This window comes from Adelges cooleyi, unplaced genomic scaffold (genome assembly GCF_023614345.1).
Source record: "Adelges cooleyi isolate 19-005CV unplaced genomic scaffold, UGA_ACOO_1.1 ACOO_flye_CR_arks_rails_tigmint_CR_PRNA_784, whole genome shotgun sequence".
Taxonomy (NCBI): Eukaryota; Metazoa; Arthropoda; class Insecta; order Hemiptera; family Adelgidae; genus Adelges; species Adelges cooleyi.
This window is the reverse complement of record NW_026096496.1, coordinates 1412539-1431068: the sequence shown is the minus strand read 5'-3', so window position 1 is coordinate 1431068 and position 18530 is coordinate 1412539. Positions and strand designations below refer to the sequence as shown.

General features: G+C 30.9%; 1 pseudogene; it reads right to left on the bottom strand.

Moving 5' to 3' along the window:
- Positions 1 to 1993: 1993 nt before the first annotated feature.
- On the bottom strand, positions 1994 to 4382 carry LOC126845426 (uncharacterized; annotated as a pseudogene).
- Between the last annotated feature and the right edge of the window lie 14148 nt (positions 4383 to 18530).

The window sequence follows — 18530 nt, the reverse complement described above, 5'->3', positions numbered from 1 at the left end:
TGCTCTTGGATACGAATACATAATGTAGATGTATTTATGGAACTACTTTAGGCCGGATAGTTCTAAAAGGTACATTTTTTTGTAGCAATGTCAAATTAAAAAGTTCTGTAACAAATGTGAATAAGTGTGTAAGTCGAATTTTGGTCAAAATTGACTAAGTACGCTAGGATGTAGTCCTAAGCGCCTGGCACACCTTGAATAAATGTCTAATTCGTTGGACCAACAAGAAAACCTTGAGAGATATTTGAGTTCCTGATTATTACAGGCTGATTTATGGCAGCTGGCCAGTTTGAAATCGCTCCCCTGTAAAATCACTGAAATCGACTTACACGCTTATTCACAGTTTTACAGAGTTATCAACTTCCCCTGTAAAATCAAGACAAACTAAAAACACCAAAAAAAATGTTCAACCATCTTTTTTACAATCCTTCGAATACCATACACAATGCCAGTAGTCCAGAAATCCGATAAGTATTTAATGAAGGCCTGACTATTATATAAATTATAATTAATAGAAAATTGATTCAGTATATCTCCAGTTGATATACCAATGCTTAATATTGCACATACCTATAGGGACTTCAAACAAGCGAATTTTGAAGTAATCAAATCTAGTATATGTAATATTGCTTGGGATACAGTTTTTAGCGAAATGTCAGTTAACCAAGCAGAAAATTACCTTCAAAATATTCTTTTAGATTTAATTAATAAATATGTACCAAATAAAGTCTTTCGTAATTCTAACTTTCCCCAGTGGGTACCAGGAAAACTAAAAGCTCTTATAATTAAAAAAAAAATGGCCAATAAAAAGTATACAATTACTGGCTCACAAGTTGATTATCATTATATAATAATATTATAATATTATCATTATATAATATTTAAATGTTTTCATTTCCACATAGATAATTATCAAATATCAATAAATAAGACATGGGTAGAAAATAATATGAATTAAAAATGTATTGGGTCAATGTATTTGGCTATTAATTTATGTTACATTCCTAATTCTGTAAAGCAATAATGATAGAATATGAATATATGTACTTAACTGGTTGTGCAATTTAAACTATATAGTAACGTTTTAGATGGGAATAATTTTTTATAAATTATTTTATTTTATAAATAGGTTTTATAGCAGACAAAAACTTAAATAACCAATAATAACAGTTTTTTTATTGTTATTAAACAAATTGTAATGTATTTTCAAAACACAGTATAAAGAATAACTCATTATACAGTTTTGGTTCCGGTACAAATACTTATTGAAATTAAACAGGTTTGATCAATAGTTAAGTGCTATTACTTGAAACTATTTCCTCCAGCTTAAATGATGGTAGAAGTCAATTTGGAATGGTAAAACTTAACTTAAGTCGACCTATAAATAAATCATTACAAAATATTAATAAATGAATAGCATTGTTCACAAGTAATATAATTGCACTTTTAAATTTTTTTACAGAAACAATGTTTGAAAATACATAATGCCATTCCAAATGTACAAAGTATGTAGGTTAATATTTATTTGGTATTGCTACAGCACAATTCACCTCCAAAAAAAAAAAAACAGATATACCCGTGCACTATTGCACGAATGTTATCATATATTTGTTAAGAAGTTACACGTTACCTAGTTAATTGACAATTTCTCGAGTTATATATCCATCGACTCGATGACCAGCTCTCCGTAAAAATGTTTAAATCCGTCCTTCTGTATAGTCATGTATCATTTATTTTCAATGATCTCGGTTGGATATAGAATAATTTAATTTTAATACATTAAAATAATAAGACTAAACCATATTTCAAATTATTACTTACCCTGAGGTTTCTATCAAGTGCTATACTATCCTTATTTGACTCCTGATCTGTTGCTCAACATTGTTTTCTTTACTCTACAACCTCTTGTATCAGCATATCTGGTTCCCTTAAGACATGTAGAATTTTTTACAGTTATAATATCATACCAAATATGAATTACTACAACGTCATGTCATATTAAAATAATTGAATTACCTGGATAAGGCCCAATTTCTAGAGTTACATATCCATCAACTCGATGACCAGCTCTCCGTAAAAATGTTTGAATCCGTCCTTCTGTATAGTCTTGTGTTATTTCTTCCAAAAATTCTTCAATTTCTCTTGTATTGGATTCCCTTGTTCTTGTTGAAACACCAACACGGATCTGCAATTTAATTTAGTACATTAAAATAAATCATATTCTAAGATATTACTCACTTGAGAATGCTCCGAACTTGCTTAAATTCAACCTCGCTTTGGTTTTCTAAAAACCTCAATTGATCTATAAAAAGATTAAATAGATTAATATCAGTTCTAACGTTAATTAAAAAAATGTATTCAACTGTATAAAAATGTAATGTTTTAATAGACCTTACATAAGAACTTACCAATAAACTACCATACTTTAGGACGAAGCTTCATAATTTGCAATAGCATTGAGTTGTAACTTTCTAAATAATTATTTGTCCTAGTGTCTTTTCTGAATACAGAAATATTATCATGTCCAATTTTTCCAAACCAGAATACATACAGGAAATCATAAATAAAAGAATTGAACTGGTTGGCCACATCTTCATCTTGGAGCATATTATAGGTAGTTATAGCGTTGAATCCGTCATTTTAGCTTGCTAAAATGCAAACCATTAATGGAATTCTGTCAATTTCAATCATGTCCGGTGGTAGATAAGGTAATGCGAGTACCTGCAAAACAAATCCTAGATAAAAGTAATTTTTGATTTATTTTTTGACAAAAAGAATACACATACCATCCTAAAAATTCGAGCAGCAAAATCATACACCAAATTGACACCATTTTACACCATTACACCATTACACCAATTTACACCATTTTCTATCACCAAATTGAAGACACCAACCTGCTTGTTTCTAGTATAATGAAGAATCGCCTAGAATAGCATAATACATTTATTAAACAATAACTATATTATTAAACATTATTCTACAAATATAAATATTGACAGTAATATGCTAAGTTTTGTTTATTTAATCATTTTCCTTTTATTGTTGGAAAGCATTATAATGTAAACGATTAAAGAATCTTCATAAATACAAATAAACGGACTATACATACATTCGAGTAAATATATATATATATATAAAATATGTATGGAGTTCTATTTCCAGTGAAGTAGCCCCATTAAGATTTCTAATATGAATTAAGAAAAGCTAATATTACTTGGCAAAAATGATAATAGCAGCCCTGCGTAGACTCCATCAAAATTCCTTCAATTGTGTTTATTTGTGCTCTTTCGTAATCCGTGATAATGGTGACATTCTCATATTGCGAAGATACAATGTTCCGTATGTACCTGAAGAGCTCCCTGTAAATTTCTTCTGACTTCCCAGACAACAGCGCATAGACTAGTAAAAAACTCTGAAACTAAAAAAAAATACAGTTTTATGGTTACTACTATGGTAGAATTACTACTAACTTGTTAGATAAAATTTGTTTATTTAAAATTGTACTATTTGTGACCAATATTATATCTACATATGTAACCTTTGTGCATAGGTTAAGTATAATATACTTTTATTAACAGGAAGTATACAAATTATATTAATTATGTTTACTTTAACATTACTACATAGTTTTCACACTACATTGTTATACACGACTTGGAATGTAAAAAGCTGGTAGCAATCGTTATCTGCGGTTTTTGGGGCTGTCTTCAATGTTTCATCAGATCCCGCTATTGTTACCTAGGAAAATAGAGAAATATAAAATTAAAAATAAGTTAAGTAATGTAGGCAATACTTTTGTCATAAATTTGTGAGTTCTTACGTAGTTTCTTCCAAGTAGGTTGTATTGCAAAATACCTAGTAGTCCCGCAAAGACTCTATTCACCATCAGCGGTCCTTGATGAAATTTGTATGAATGATAATAATAATAAACTTAATTGTATCACATAACAATTAAACAAATAATAATTAACTTTCTTTTACTCACAAATTGGGTGCTGTTTGAAATGTTACACTGAATTCCTAGTTTTCTTCTAGTTGTAGTAGCTGATGTAAGTGCAAAAGAATTCTCGGTGTAGGCGGGAAAACTTGTTTCCTGAATCTTCGCATCCTATCTGCTGCCTGCAAAAATGTGTTATCACCGGCTCCTTCTTGATAGCTGAAAGACAAGAACAATTAACAATATTAAATCAGAATAATAGTTATAATTCCCTCACATTTCCATATCCTATTATGAGTACTATTTTTAGTAAACAATATTATTGGTTACTGTTTTGACAGTATATTTGGAAGTGTTACACTTATTATACATTTTTGACTTACCCGACAATGGCTACCATGTACAGAAATCGAGCTGAATATGGTCTAGGATTATGATCAACACATTGATTTCCAAGCCTGATCCTGATCCTTCTTCTGTGTATCGTCATGTCTTCTTTGATAGTTATGAGCTTTCTTAAGGTGAATCTATTGTCGTTTGCATCTGTGTGTAACCATGCAGTAGATCGACATCCATAAGTCTTATGCTCTTTGCATCTTAAAAATCTAAATTACATACAGTGATGTTAAAACATTAATTAATTCATTATAACATAATAGTTTAACAATTTATTATTTAATTTCCTTCCCTAAATTTGTTTGCATACAATTTTCTAAATGTATTATTATTAATATAAAACATTTCACTTCATATAGTGACTATTGATTAAACAACTTACAATTTTTCCTATGTTGATTTATTTCTGAAGCAATAGAATTCAAGATTGTCTTTCACTAATCATAGTGCATAATACCGCAGGCTTCGCAGGGTACAGAGAAAGCATTGGGTCCACCCTTACATAAGATAAAATGTTAACTCTAGGCTGTTTATAGCAGCAAAAGAACTTTCCCAAACAGATAGAAAGTTCTTAGCTTTTTAAAGAATGTCAAAAGAATCATACATGGAATTGTCAAGGATGGTTGGCCCTTTCATAGAGAAGATGGACACAAATATGAGGGAATGTGTTCCTGCAGGAGAAAGATTATTGATCACACTGAGGTAAGCTCGACTTCTATTTTATTCATTAACGTTTTTAAAATTACCAGATATTAAAAAAATTAGGCTACAAATACATTTTCTCAAATATAAGATTAGAAAAACATTATTTGTTAAAAACAAAACTTTGTTTATTTAAGCTATGCTTCTTATGGGACGCCTGGGCGCTGGGGGTGGAGATAAGATATTAAAGGTACTAGATTAGAAAAACGACATTAAGGATAAAAATAGAGATAAGAGATAGGATATGGACTCGTGACTCGTCGGGGGCTGTCGCCTGTCGGCGATGCGTGTGTGATGTGTTGTTTTGTATGAAATATTTTTTGTCGGTAAATCGATTAAGATATTATAAAAATACTAAAAAACGTTTGGCCAGAACATATAATTGAGACATTTGTAAATAAGAAAAATAAGAAAAAGTAATAAGAAATTTGTAAATAATAAGATTGAATTAATTTTTTTTCATACAAATTTATATTTACACATCTGGGGGATTCAGAGCTTGTGAAAAGGCGTTATAAACATTTTCCATTGTTGGCGGTATTTGTGAATTGTAGGATGCTTGTGACTCGTGCGATCTTTGAGATGTGTCAGACGGTGACGGGATCAAAGAATGTATACTTGGGGTCGGTGCCTGGTGTTGATTAGTCGATATATCAATGATACCAAAAACCCGGGGTTTAAACAGTTTAATTTGGTTATCATTAAGCACTTCAAGTTCCGGTACTAAGCTCAGTAGGAACATTTTAAGTCCCTGTTGTTTATCAATTTGTTGAGAGCTACACTCTGCCTGGTTCGCTTCTAGTCTCGCTTTTTTCGCTCTAAAGTATTCAGCTACACACTGATCTGCGTCTGCTGCTGCTTTTCTTTTCTTTGTCAACTTTTTCTGAACTTGTCTACTAGATGTCGAAAACTCTTCTGGTCCGTAACTTGTTTGTTGAGAGAGTTGTGAGAGTTCGGAAGAGTTGGAGGTTGATGGTTGTGTAGGTGAGCAATCATCTTGAGAGGCATTATCCTCACATGTTTCTTCAACAACTTCGTCATCACCAGTTGAGTTGAGTGGTACTGGCGGCAAATTTCCAGATGAGGGAGGAGCCGATGTTTTTATGAATGGCAAACAAAATTGCATGGCGTTTTCTAAGTAGTATGCCTTTTTTTTTGTACCAGCTCCACTAGGTGGAGGTTTCATTTTACGCATGAATACTGTGCGTAGATTACGCCACTTTTCTTTGCATTCAGCAGCTGAAATCCAACAAAATGAACAATAGTGGCAAATTTTTGTAGAAAAATATGCTATGGTTCAAAAATTCTATTAAGGGGTTTTGGAAAAATTTTCTTTTATTTTATTTGTACTCGTTTGTGCACTTAACTATTTTACTTTTTTAAATTATTTTTTTTTAAGAAAGCCATTTTATTAAGAATAGTTTTTAAAAAATATTTGGTGTTCGTTTAATCATATCAATAACATTACCACTCATAGTGCCCAAAGGGCTACGTAATAATAATATTAAAATCAATAATTGAAAAAGTTGCTAAAAATCGTCTAAAATGATGAAAAAGGCTTAAGATTATTTAGTAGTATTTTAACTATATTTTAAACACTTTTTTACAGGTACTTGGCTACTGGTGGAAAATTTGTGTCACTTTCATTATATTTTGCAAGAGGTGAGAGCACAATCAGAAAAATTATCAGAGAAACTACAGAAGTCATCTGGGATGTACTGAAGGACATTTATATGCCTGTACCTACACAAGATCAATTTAAACATATTGCTGATCGTTTTGAGTTGTTATGAAACCTTCCCAATTGCATTGGACGGGAAACACATCCGAATTGAGAAATTTCCACACACAGGTTCTGAAAACTTCAACTACAAGCACTTCCACTCTACTGTACTTATGGCGTGCTGCGATGCAGATGGCCTTTTCACTATGATTGAACCCGGTTTCGCCGGACGTAACAGTGATGGAGGCATTTTCAAAGCCTGTGCAATAAACTACTGGATGACCCACGGGGGTTTTATCATTCCTACACCGTCCCCATTACGACGTACGTGAAGTTGGCCCCCCCACTTTGTCCGATCAACTCCGGATCTTCGCCAATATTTAGCAACCTATTTGCAACTAATTGCAACCGACTTGAAAAAATTTGCAACTCACTCCTTCATAGCGAAAAACTAAAATCAAATTAGGGGGGCCAACTTCACGCAGCCCCACCACTTCATCCTATCGACTCCGGACCTTCGCCAATATTTAGCAACCTATTTGCAACTAATTGCAACCGACTTGAAAACATTTGCAACCTAGTTCCCAACAAGATATACCGAATTGTAAGAGGGGGGGGCTAGCCCCCCCACTTTGTCCGATTAACTCCGGACCTTCGCCAATATTTAGCAACCTGTTTGCAACTAATTGCAACCGACTTAAGAACATTTGCAACCTAGTTCCACACAAGATACAAGGGGTTCACCGACTTATGCATGTGCTATAATTTCTTTGTATAAGAGACACAGTAGATATAATTATTAATGATATAATTAATATTGTACAAAATGTATAGAACCCATACACTATAAAACAGTTTGTAACATTAAGCCTGATATATTTTGTACTGTGTCATATCGGTACTTTGTGGTACCGGCCAGTCCATCTAGTTTTTTTAAATGTCACGTAAATATCATTAAATGTATACTGAGTCTGACCTAATTGGTAATGTCCATTATATTATCATTTTTCTGATCCCCTCTCAGAGTTTCTGGACGAGTTAAGGGCGTTTATCAATTCATTAGGTTCCATTCTAACATATACTTTAAAGGTATTAAATGCCAGTCTACAAAACCTTAAATCACTCGATTTCTAAGAAGTTTCTTTTTTTTAGCATGGAACATAGTTTAGCCTTGGCCTCCCCAGCCCGAAAACAACATTAAAGTAGCGCAATAACTAAGCAACAAGATTATTGTTTATTTGGCCAGAACATATAATAAAGACTATACTATCATCATAAATCACAAAAAAAATTAAATCAGAAAAAATCACTATTTATGAACAAGCAGGCTAAAGCTTATTCCATGTTTTATACTTTTAGGCTTTTAGTAGACTGTAATTTTTTCTTCGTTCTCATTATATAATATTATACGTATAAATAACTCACTGACCTTAATTATAAAATTCATGAGCTATTCTGTCGTGCATGCTGGTAATTTGGTTCGTGATCTCGGCTTCCATTTATCGAGAACTCGTTTACACGTTGAAGATATTTGCTGTAAAGCGCTTAAACTTCTCGGTTTTATCCAGAGGATTGCACGCGATTTTAAACTATCTGGCTCGCTGAAAGCTCTTTATTATGCTCTCGTCAGACTTATACTTGAATATGGATCTGTTATTTGGGACCCTCACACTACTGTTGAGTCAATGATTGAGCAAATCCAGAGAAAATGTCTGTGGTTTGCCTCCTACGTGTTCAAAGTCCCTTGTCCTCACCACGACTACTCACCTATTATCCATGTGTTAAACCTGCCCAGCCTTGCAGATCGTAGGCATATGCCTAACAAAATATTCTTATCTGGCCTTCTTTCCGGCTTGGTAGACTCTCCCTCATTTTTAGCCAATAATAATTTTAGTGTAGGTACCTGCCCGCCAAACTAGAAATTCTGCCCCTTTTTATATTTCATATTTGTCTTCCAGTTATCTCCAAAACTCTCCCCTTATTCGCCTTATGCGCCACGCCAATGAAAACCTTGAACAATGTTCACCTTTTAAAAACATTGTATTTTTGTTACTATTATTATTTAATATTATTTTTTCTTGCCACTTTATACTGGCTATATTTTTCTCTTCTTCGTCTATTTTTAATTATTGTGTATTATATTTTATTATTATGTATTATGCACTCAAATGTTAATCTGGGCTATGCCCGTAAATTATAATAAATAAATACGTATAAATAATAAACTAGCTTTCTATTATTATTACTTGTTACAACATACAATAAATTGTATGTAAGATAAATATACTATGGATTTTTAATATTTTATAGCTAAACAATTGTTATAATGTTGTAATTATCGAGGTATAATGTTTTATTTAACAAAATCTCAATAAATAAAATATAAAAAACTATTATTATTATCATCACTAATTTTTACTTTTTTCAAATTGAAATTATACAATTTGGTCTTGTATAAGGGCTTTGTACTTGAAAAATAGTATTAAATCCAAAAAAAATAACTTTAACAATGCTGTAAATAAAAATAAAATGTTTCATAGGCAATCTAACTTAACCAAAAAAATAACTAGATATAACAAAAAAAAAATTAAACATGATTTAAATACATAATACATAGTTATGCTGCAAATTAAAAAAAAGTGTATTGTAATAAATGAAACATTAAAATAATACAGTTCTAAATAATTTGATTTTTTATATATGTAATAATATGAGGTTGGATCTTAGTTGAAGTTGCGGTTGTTTTTTTAATTTTTTTTTCCAAGTCGTTATGCATTTCCCATACATTTTTGGACCGTCTAATGTGTGCAACGTAGTGGTCTGAATAGTATGCGACTAAACCATAAAATATGTATCTGTAAATAAATAATTTAAATTTTTTATTTAAAAAAATCACAGTTGTCTTATTAATTTACTGTACTAGTGTTTTTCATTTAATTTATTTTATATTTTTCTTATCTTAGTTAATAGTTATTGTTGTATTATTTCTTATCATATCAATGTATTATCACAAGATAAGGCGCTGTCTTGTTTTTCATTGTTTAGTATAAAAATTATGTCATAACTTGCGTGTAACTTCTTTATTTAAAATACTAAGTTTAAATAATAATAAAGTCGCTTAGACTTAATATATATGTTGTTCGATGTACTAACAATATATTAAAACATGGCGCAGTCGCGAACTAATTAATTTTTACACGATTGAATAAGATAAAAAAAAAAAAGTGCACGTGTGAAATAAAGTGTTAATTATGGAATTTAATAAACCAGAATGTTTGAAATTAACTGGCAATGTGGCTGAAAATTACGAATTATTCAAGGAAGAAGTCCTGGTATTCTTCGAAGCCCCATTGACAACGCAAAAGCCTCAAAAAGTGCAAGTGGCACGCTTGTTGAACTTAATTGGCAGCGAGGGCGTTAAAATATACAGAACATTTAATGTGAGGCCAAAGGATGAAACGGTTGAAATCATTTTCAATAAATTAGAAGAATACTGTACACCAAAACGAAACGAAGTAATGGAGTATTATAAGTTTTTTATGAGAAAACAAGATTCTGTTGAGACATTTGACAAATTGTATGCCGACTTAAGGAATTTAATAAAAAGTTGTTGGTTTGGGAAGACAGAGGACATATTGTTGCGAACGCAAATTGTTCTTGGTATCAATAATAAAGATCTTCAATCAAAATTACTGCGTAAAGACTTAAGTCTTGATAAAGTTGTGTGTCACTGCCAAGCAGCCGAGCAGGCAGAAATTCATAGAAAAATACTGGTGCAAGAAAATGGAATTCAAATTGATTATCTCGAAAAGAAAAAGGAGAACAAAATCAATTCAACAAAATGGTCAATGGGAAAACAGCGGAAAAAAGTGTTTGATCAAGGCTACGGAGAACATCCAAGGAAGACGACGACGAAGGAAAATGGTAATCAACAAAAATACAAATTTAACTGTTATAAATGTGCTAAAGTAGACAGTTTAAATGAGTGTCCAGCATATAATAAGACTTGTAATATATGTGGATTTAAAAATCATTTTGCCTTAATGTGTAAAAATAAAACAAAATATGAGAAGAGTAAAAATAGACAGATAGATACAGTTGAGAAAGAAAATGAAGTGAGTGAATACTTGTGTTTAGATGAAGTTGAAGTAGGTACAATTAATATGTGGACAGATAAGGTGAAAATAAATGGTTTTAATGTGGAAATAAAGTTAGACACAGGCGCTCAGTTGAATGTGATGCCTTTACAAATTTATAAAAAAATTAAATCAATAAAATTAGAAAAAAGTGAGGTAATTATTAAAACATTTGGGGATTTACAATGAGGTCACTAGGTAAAATTAAAGTTGAAATAGAAAATAAGAAATGTAAGGAAAGTATTAATTTTGAAGTTGTTAATTATAAAGGAGCTACAAGTGAAGAGAGACAGTTTAAATTAAACGAGCCCATAATGATACAGGATAAATTTTCAAAACAATGGTCCAAAGCAGTTGTTGTAGGTAAAACTAGTTGGCCCAGATCATACTTGGTGAGAGTTGAAAAAACAAACAAAATACTTAGGAGAAATACTATATTCATGAAAAAATTAAATAAAAATGATAATAATGTACTTGTAACATGATTATTATTAATAATAGTTTAAGTGATTATGTATATTTTGGTACGTTTATGTATTTGTTGTATATTAAGCTCATGTTAAATATTTTGTAAAATTATTTTTTTATCTTTATTTATAAGTCAACGTTGTTTGAATTGTAAGTTGGAAACTTGAAAAGGGAGATGTTGTATTATTTCTTATCATATCAACGTATTATCACAAGATAAGGCGCTGTCTTGTTTTTCATTGTTTAATATAAAAATTATGTCATAACTTGCGTGTAACTTCATTATTTAAAATACTAAGTTTAAATAATAATAAAGTCACTTAGACTTAATATATATATATATTGTTCGATGTACTAACAATATATTAAAACAGTTATAACATTTTCATTATAATACTTACGTGTCATCATTTATTCGTAGTTCCGTGGGGAATTCATTTAATTGAAAATGTCCGTTTTCTTTAAATATGTCCGTTTCAATAAACAGATGAGGCATTAATTTTCTCGATGAACGTATTTCACCCTCACAGATACCGCAGTCATACGTTTTTTCTTTAATATAATCTTCAATAGATTGTTGCAATTCGGTAAATCCTTTCGTTTTTGATCTTATAATTAAAGTAGGACTTTCGACGGTTTTTTATAATTTTTACACATATTATTCGAGCAACGCATTTCTTGTATGGCCGAAGGTGCGCTTTGCAACAATTTTGTTATAACAAATGCAACATTGCAACGGCTATCAATGACATGTGTTTTTGCAATATTATCACTACCTTTAAATATAGGTTTTAATAGCTCTAATCTATCAATATAGGTTGTCTTAGAAGGTCCGTTAAGAGCCAGATTTTTACAAAACTTTAGCATTTGGTTGTTATTGTTATCCATAAACAATTTGCATGATGCTATGTCAGTATAAGCCATTGTGATAATGCATGCAAGTGCATCAAATGGACACGTGTTCATCAATAAAAATATTTTTTTCGCATAACTAACGGGTGTTGCTATATTACCATTAAGGAGAAGAGAATTTAGGTTCAACCTTGTATTTGCCTTTTGCAAATACCGATCGATTTCGGGAGCTGGGTCCATGTAAGTGGTTATACGTTTTTTTTTACCAATTTTGTTTCCAGGGAATGCAGGAATTTCTGGATTACCCAGCCCCCGCCAATTTTCATAGGCATTTAATGAATTAAGTAAAGTAGAACTTTTATCACTGCAAAGAGGTTCTATATCTTCTAATTCGTTAATTTCATTAATGACATTATCTGATTTGTCTTTACAGTCTTCAACGCTTGAACAAGTACCTGGAATTGGTTCTTCATTGTTTTCACAGTCTGTATCAATGACTGAAACGCTAGACGGTAGATGATTATCAAAATCATGTCCAAGTTGTTGACTTCGAAATAGTATGGCATTGCCTTCAATGGATTTTAAATGTTTTGCCACAAACCGATCGGCAGTCATTGGTCTCGTTTCAAAACGCAGAATACGTGTTTTTAAATTACCAAAGTCACTTTCCACAGGAGATGAAGAATCAATTGTGTATGGAGATTGAAATAGTTGAACCATAACTCCAGTCCACATTGGAAAATGGTTGCATAAACGTAAAATAGTTTTACTTAATTCAGGTAAATAATAAGCAGAATCGCGGTCACCTTTAACTTTTGAATTTACGACAGCAATATTTTTAATGTCCTGTAGATACTCTTTTAAATTACTGCAAGTCTCTTCTAATGGATTTTCTTCAAAGTCAAAAACAATGTTTTCTGTTTCGTTATTGGAATCAAACGAGTAGTCTTGGTTGGCGTCAATCCCTTTAATTTTGTTTAATAACAAATTTCTGCTACATTCTGTCGGAGTAGCCATTTTGTTTGACCAACCATCCGTTTCACTTAATGCCACTGTTAATATTGATTTTAAAATTTCTGTGAACTCGTTCAAACTAATTGAAGAAATTAATAGTCGTAGACACCTTACGTAAAATTGCTTCAATTTTTTGTTCTGGATGCCTTTAAACAGTGGTATACGGCAAAATATTTTTATCATGTGTGCAACGTCAATGCGTACAAAAGATTTAGGCAAAGTTTTTTCTTTGCCGGTTAGCACATAAAAAACATTGACCTACATAATTTTCCATGCTGGAATTACAAAGCGATCTAGTAACTGCACTTAACAATGCACTAGAGTAGTCGTAAACCACTTCATGTGGCGTTTTAACAGCCGAACGTAGCCACTGCGTAAGCCATGAACATATTGTTAGAGTGTCTTGTTTTTCGGAAATCATTTGATTTATAGGAATTTGACCGTATGATGTGTTTATGACTGCCTCGTATAAAAATATATGGGCTGAAATTAAGTCCATCGAAGTTCGCTTTAATTTTTTAATGAGGCCGCCTGTAGCATCTATGGATAATTTGGTGTACTTTTTGCATAAATCCTTATAAATTATAATTTGTTGGTTGCTCCAATAGTGAACCAAGAATGGATCGATGCCTATTGTATGAATCGATTCTGCGAATTGAGTATGTTTTAACTCAACTAATGAATATACTGGGTCTCTAATTGTAATACCTAAGCTTTTGTCTTTTTCCTCTTGCTTCGCTTTACGTAACACGCTATGACGATATAAATTTGGAGGGGATAAAGAATCAAATTCCATGTCCTCTGTAGCTTTTTTTTGTCTCCAATTACTGGCTAAGTCTGTTGACAGTTCAGTAGCAACTACTCTGCGCTTATTGCCTTTAAGATGTCTTTTAGTCAAATGATCAGCCTCCATACCTTTTGTGTCTTTGGTTAAAATAATTATCTCTAACGGCTCCCCATTGAGCGGTCTTTTTTCACTCCATCCTTTTAAGCTGTTATTGCAATCTTTGCATGTAGCTTGAAAATCCAAAAAATATCGACTGTGTGAAGTATTTGTTCTCACTTTGCATCTTTTGTACACAAAATTGCAGGGTAGCTCAAATTTTTTTTAAAAATTAATCGTTTATGATGTCAGACCATACATTTTGTTTTTAAACTTGGTAGGTTCTAACTCTATTTTTATTTTTAAATTGTGTGGCCTCTGGTTTCATTTCAATATATCTTGTATAAGGAATATTTAGTCTAAAAGAGGTTTCTATTCCTTTGCTAGAGTCACTTTCATCACTTGTGTTACAGGTAGTAGATGTAAAAGAGTTATCATTTTTCGAAATAAATCCAATTCCCAAACTACTTTTTAATTTTGATTGATATTGATGTCGATCTTGTAAGACCGAGATGTATAATGTTTTTTTTGGAACTCTATAGTTAAGTTCCGAATACAAAGTTTCCCAAATCTCTTGAGATAGTCCTCTTAATTTGCCGTTGTCAAATAATTGATCTTTGTATCGTTCTAGTACAATAAAGACAGATTCTGGTTGAACCAATGCTTTATGTCCAGGTTTAGCCTATAACGAGAAAAAAAATACATAGATATTTTTGTATAAATAATAATAATACATCCAGATTTTTTGTCATAATATTTTGAATATTTAAAAATTATAAGTATCAAAAAAAAGTTTTTCAGCCGAGTCTGCAACCACGAAAGAGCATTTTTATGTCTAGTAAAGGTACCGAATAAATGTAGAGTAGTGGTGGAATTATAGATAATGATATAGTATATTAAGAAGCAGTAACAAACTAGTACTAAGGTTAGCAGCTTAGTATATTAAGTTTCTGGCTAATATTGTAGTGTTTAATATCTTAGAAAGAAGGCTTAAAACAATTCATAGAGAACTCGGGCCCTTAAACTATTTTTATTTTTATCATTTAGTTCTAATTTTAACGTTGAACGTACAACATACCTCTTATCAGAAAACAGTGTAACCCATTCACCCCCCCCCCCCAACCCCATACTATCCCTTACCCCTCATCTCTTACATTTTACTTCTATTTCTTATCTCTTGTCTCTTATATCCTACCCCCATACTCCTACCCTTATCTCCTATCCCCAACCCCTATATCATATCTCTTACCACCAACCCCCAACTCCATTTCAACCCCCAACACCATTTCAACCCCTAACCCCATATTTAATCTCAAATCTATTAACAAATATGCTTCAAAAATCCATTCAATATCCAAAAAAAAATTGGGCGTGACCTTAGCTTGGACGATGCCACACTCAGTTCTCAAAAATCAATTTTTTTAATTTCAAAAATTCTAAAAATAAATTCAAAAATCAATTTTTTTAATTTCAAAAATCAATATTTTGAATTTCAAATATCATGTCATTCAACATCCAAAAAAAAATTGGGCGTGACCTTAGCTTGGACGATGCCACACTCAGTTCTCAAAAATCAATTTTTTTAATTTCAAAAATTCTCTCTTACCACCAACCCCCAACTCCATTTCAACCCCCAACACAATTTCAACCCCTAACCCCATATTTAATCTCAAATCTATTAACAAATATGCTTTTGTAAAAAAAGCTTTTGTAACTAACAATTTGTTCCGTTATGTGCCAGAGCTAAGATTTTAAAATGTCAAAATCAGGCACGACCTTAGACTTTGGCTTGGACGATGCCACATTCAGTTCTCTAAAATTAATATTTTTAATTTGAAAAATTCAAAAATGATTTTAAAAATTCAAAAATCCATTCAAAATCCAAAAAAAGTTGGGCGTGACCTTAGCTTGGACGATGCCACACTCAGTTCTCAAAAATCAATTTTTTTTATTTCAAAAATTCAGTAATAAATTTTAAAGATTCAAAAAAAAATCGGGCGTGACCTTAGCTTGGACGATGCCAAATTCAATTCTCAAAAAGCAATATTAATTTTTGAACAACAACCAAAAAAATTATTGGATGGTTTTGGTTACAGATTACAAGATGGCCGCCAAGTTCACATACGTGTAACGGTCGGCATCACGGTTGGCCAACACAATTGCCGATATTTTAAAATGTGATTTTGTACTTTAAATACAACATAATCGAATGCAACCATATTATGATACCCGAATTTCGTTCTTATCTAGGATCCTGTGACCCACACAGTTAAATTTTTTAATATTAACATCATTGATAATTATTTAATATTTTGTTAATACTATATTTAATGAATGTTTTGGTACAATACTTAATAACTATTAAGTTTATCTTATTAATTCTATATATTTTTCCAAAGGCCTAATTCACGTAGCGAAATTCCCTTTCCTTCCCCCGTTTTAGATGATAAAGCCCAAATATGCATCTATGATGTAGATAAAATATTAATTATATTAATTAATTATAACATAGATAAACAATAAACATCATAATAAATCTATTAATATTAATATATTCCAAAAAACATTGAAATTGTAGATAATTTAATAAAATGCAGTACAAAAACGTTAAGTAACAAAGTATTCAGCTAGTTAAAATATAATCTTTTACGGTATTTTATTGACATGACTCATGTCAATAAAATTACATGACTAACTGACTTTTAAAAAGAAATTATTAAATAATAATTTACCTAATTTTAGATACTATAAAATAACAAAGTATGAGAACCCTAAAGTTCAGAACATACAACCAACTAATAAAAGATCTAAAATTGTAAAAGTTCCTTTTATATGTTTATTTAAATAATGTGCACAACAATTAAACAAAAACTATTGGACTCGATGAGTTCAAATTTCGAAAGTAGAGAGCCAGTAAAATTTACATATATTGTAATAAATATAAAATTACCTATATTCAATGTATTCGTTACGATTTAATTTTAAAACTTGTTTACTTACCGTTTTCGACATGATGATATTTTTCGAAATTTGTAATACGGTGATATGTAATTTTTAAACGCACTATCACGACACACGTCTAGAAAAAGACTATGCATCCGTTGAATTTTCATACTAGTACGAACCCTATTTTTCTTATCGGGTTTTTATAAAAAAAATAACATCCCTATTGTCTAGTACTATTTTATACTATGTATGTATTCAATAAAAAATATTCACGTGTTTCTAAAGTATCATAAAAATACAAAACTGTCACTGACTCGCAACCCCGGTATACAGATCTATTAGTTTATGGCTAATAAACAACCCAATAGTTTTCTTGCTATTTCATAACAATAGAACTCGGAGCGAGTAGTTTGCCACAGCATAGCAGAGTGACCAAATTTCCTGTACCATTCAAAGTGGTTCAAATAAAATAAATCGAATCACTTTTTAATTAGTCCATAATATAAATGCATATTTTATCAGTTTTCTAATAACCAATACCTTGTTCTACAAAACTTTATTTTTATATATAAATATTTAGTTAATTTCTTCAGAAGGTCCCAAGGCAAGGTAAATTTTGAAAACGTTGTAGAGGGGTAAAAAATAAGTTACTAATTTTAAAAACTTGGTTACAATTACTTACAAATTACTTACAATTACCTACAATTGGTTTAATAAACTATGAAAACATATTCACTTCTAATCTTAATAAAAACTCGTGGTATGTTTTTTATTGACTCGCATCTCCCGTATATAGATTATTTAATTTATTGCTAGTAAATAATTCAATACTTTTCTTCCAATTCCACTCACAACTGTAGAAAACACAGCAAACAGAATGACCCGTATCCCCCGTAAAACCAAAAGTAGTTTTAATTAAAAAATAAATAAACGTCTTATGTTTTTATTAGGCGGTAATTAAATTTTTGTACACTTTTCCATTCCTAACAACCAAACTATTAAGTTATCATACTTGTTTATAATATATACTATGTACATAACATTAAAAATACGTACAATAGATGTACGGCACTAAGCGCACAATGTATACGAGAACAATAGTCATTCTCCACTTGTACAGATGTCATAACACTAATTTATTATATTTATAACAAAATGCAGAATGTGAAACATTTGCGATAACACAATTTTGGTCTAGGATAATTAGATAAATTAAAGAGCTAGAGTACATTTTGAAGCTGTAGTTTTTTATAAACACATTGAGTTTATCAAACAAGTCATAAATATTTTTAAAAAATCAATATTTTTTATTTTATATTACATACGGACCTGGGTCCAATTACAATTATACATGCCAATATACAATAGACAAATTTCTTTCGATATAATAAATAACTTCTCTTAACATAACTAATACTAAAAATGTAACTTAAGACTAATTTTAAATTTACATCAACTATATACAAACAT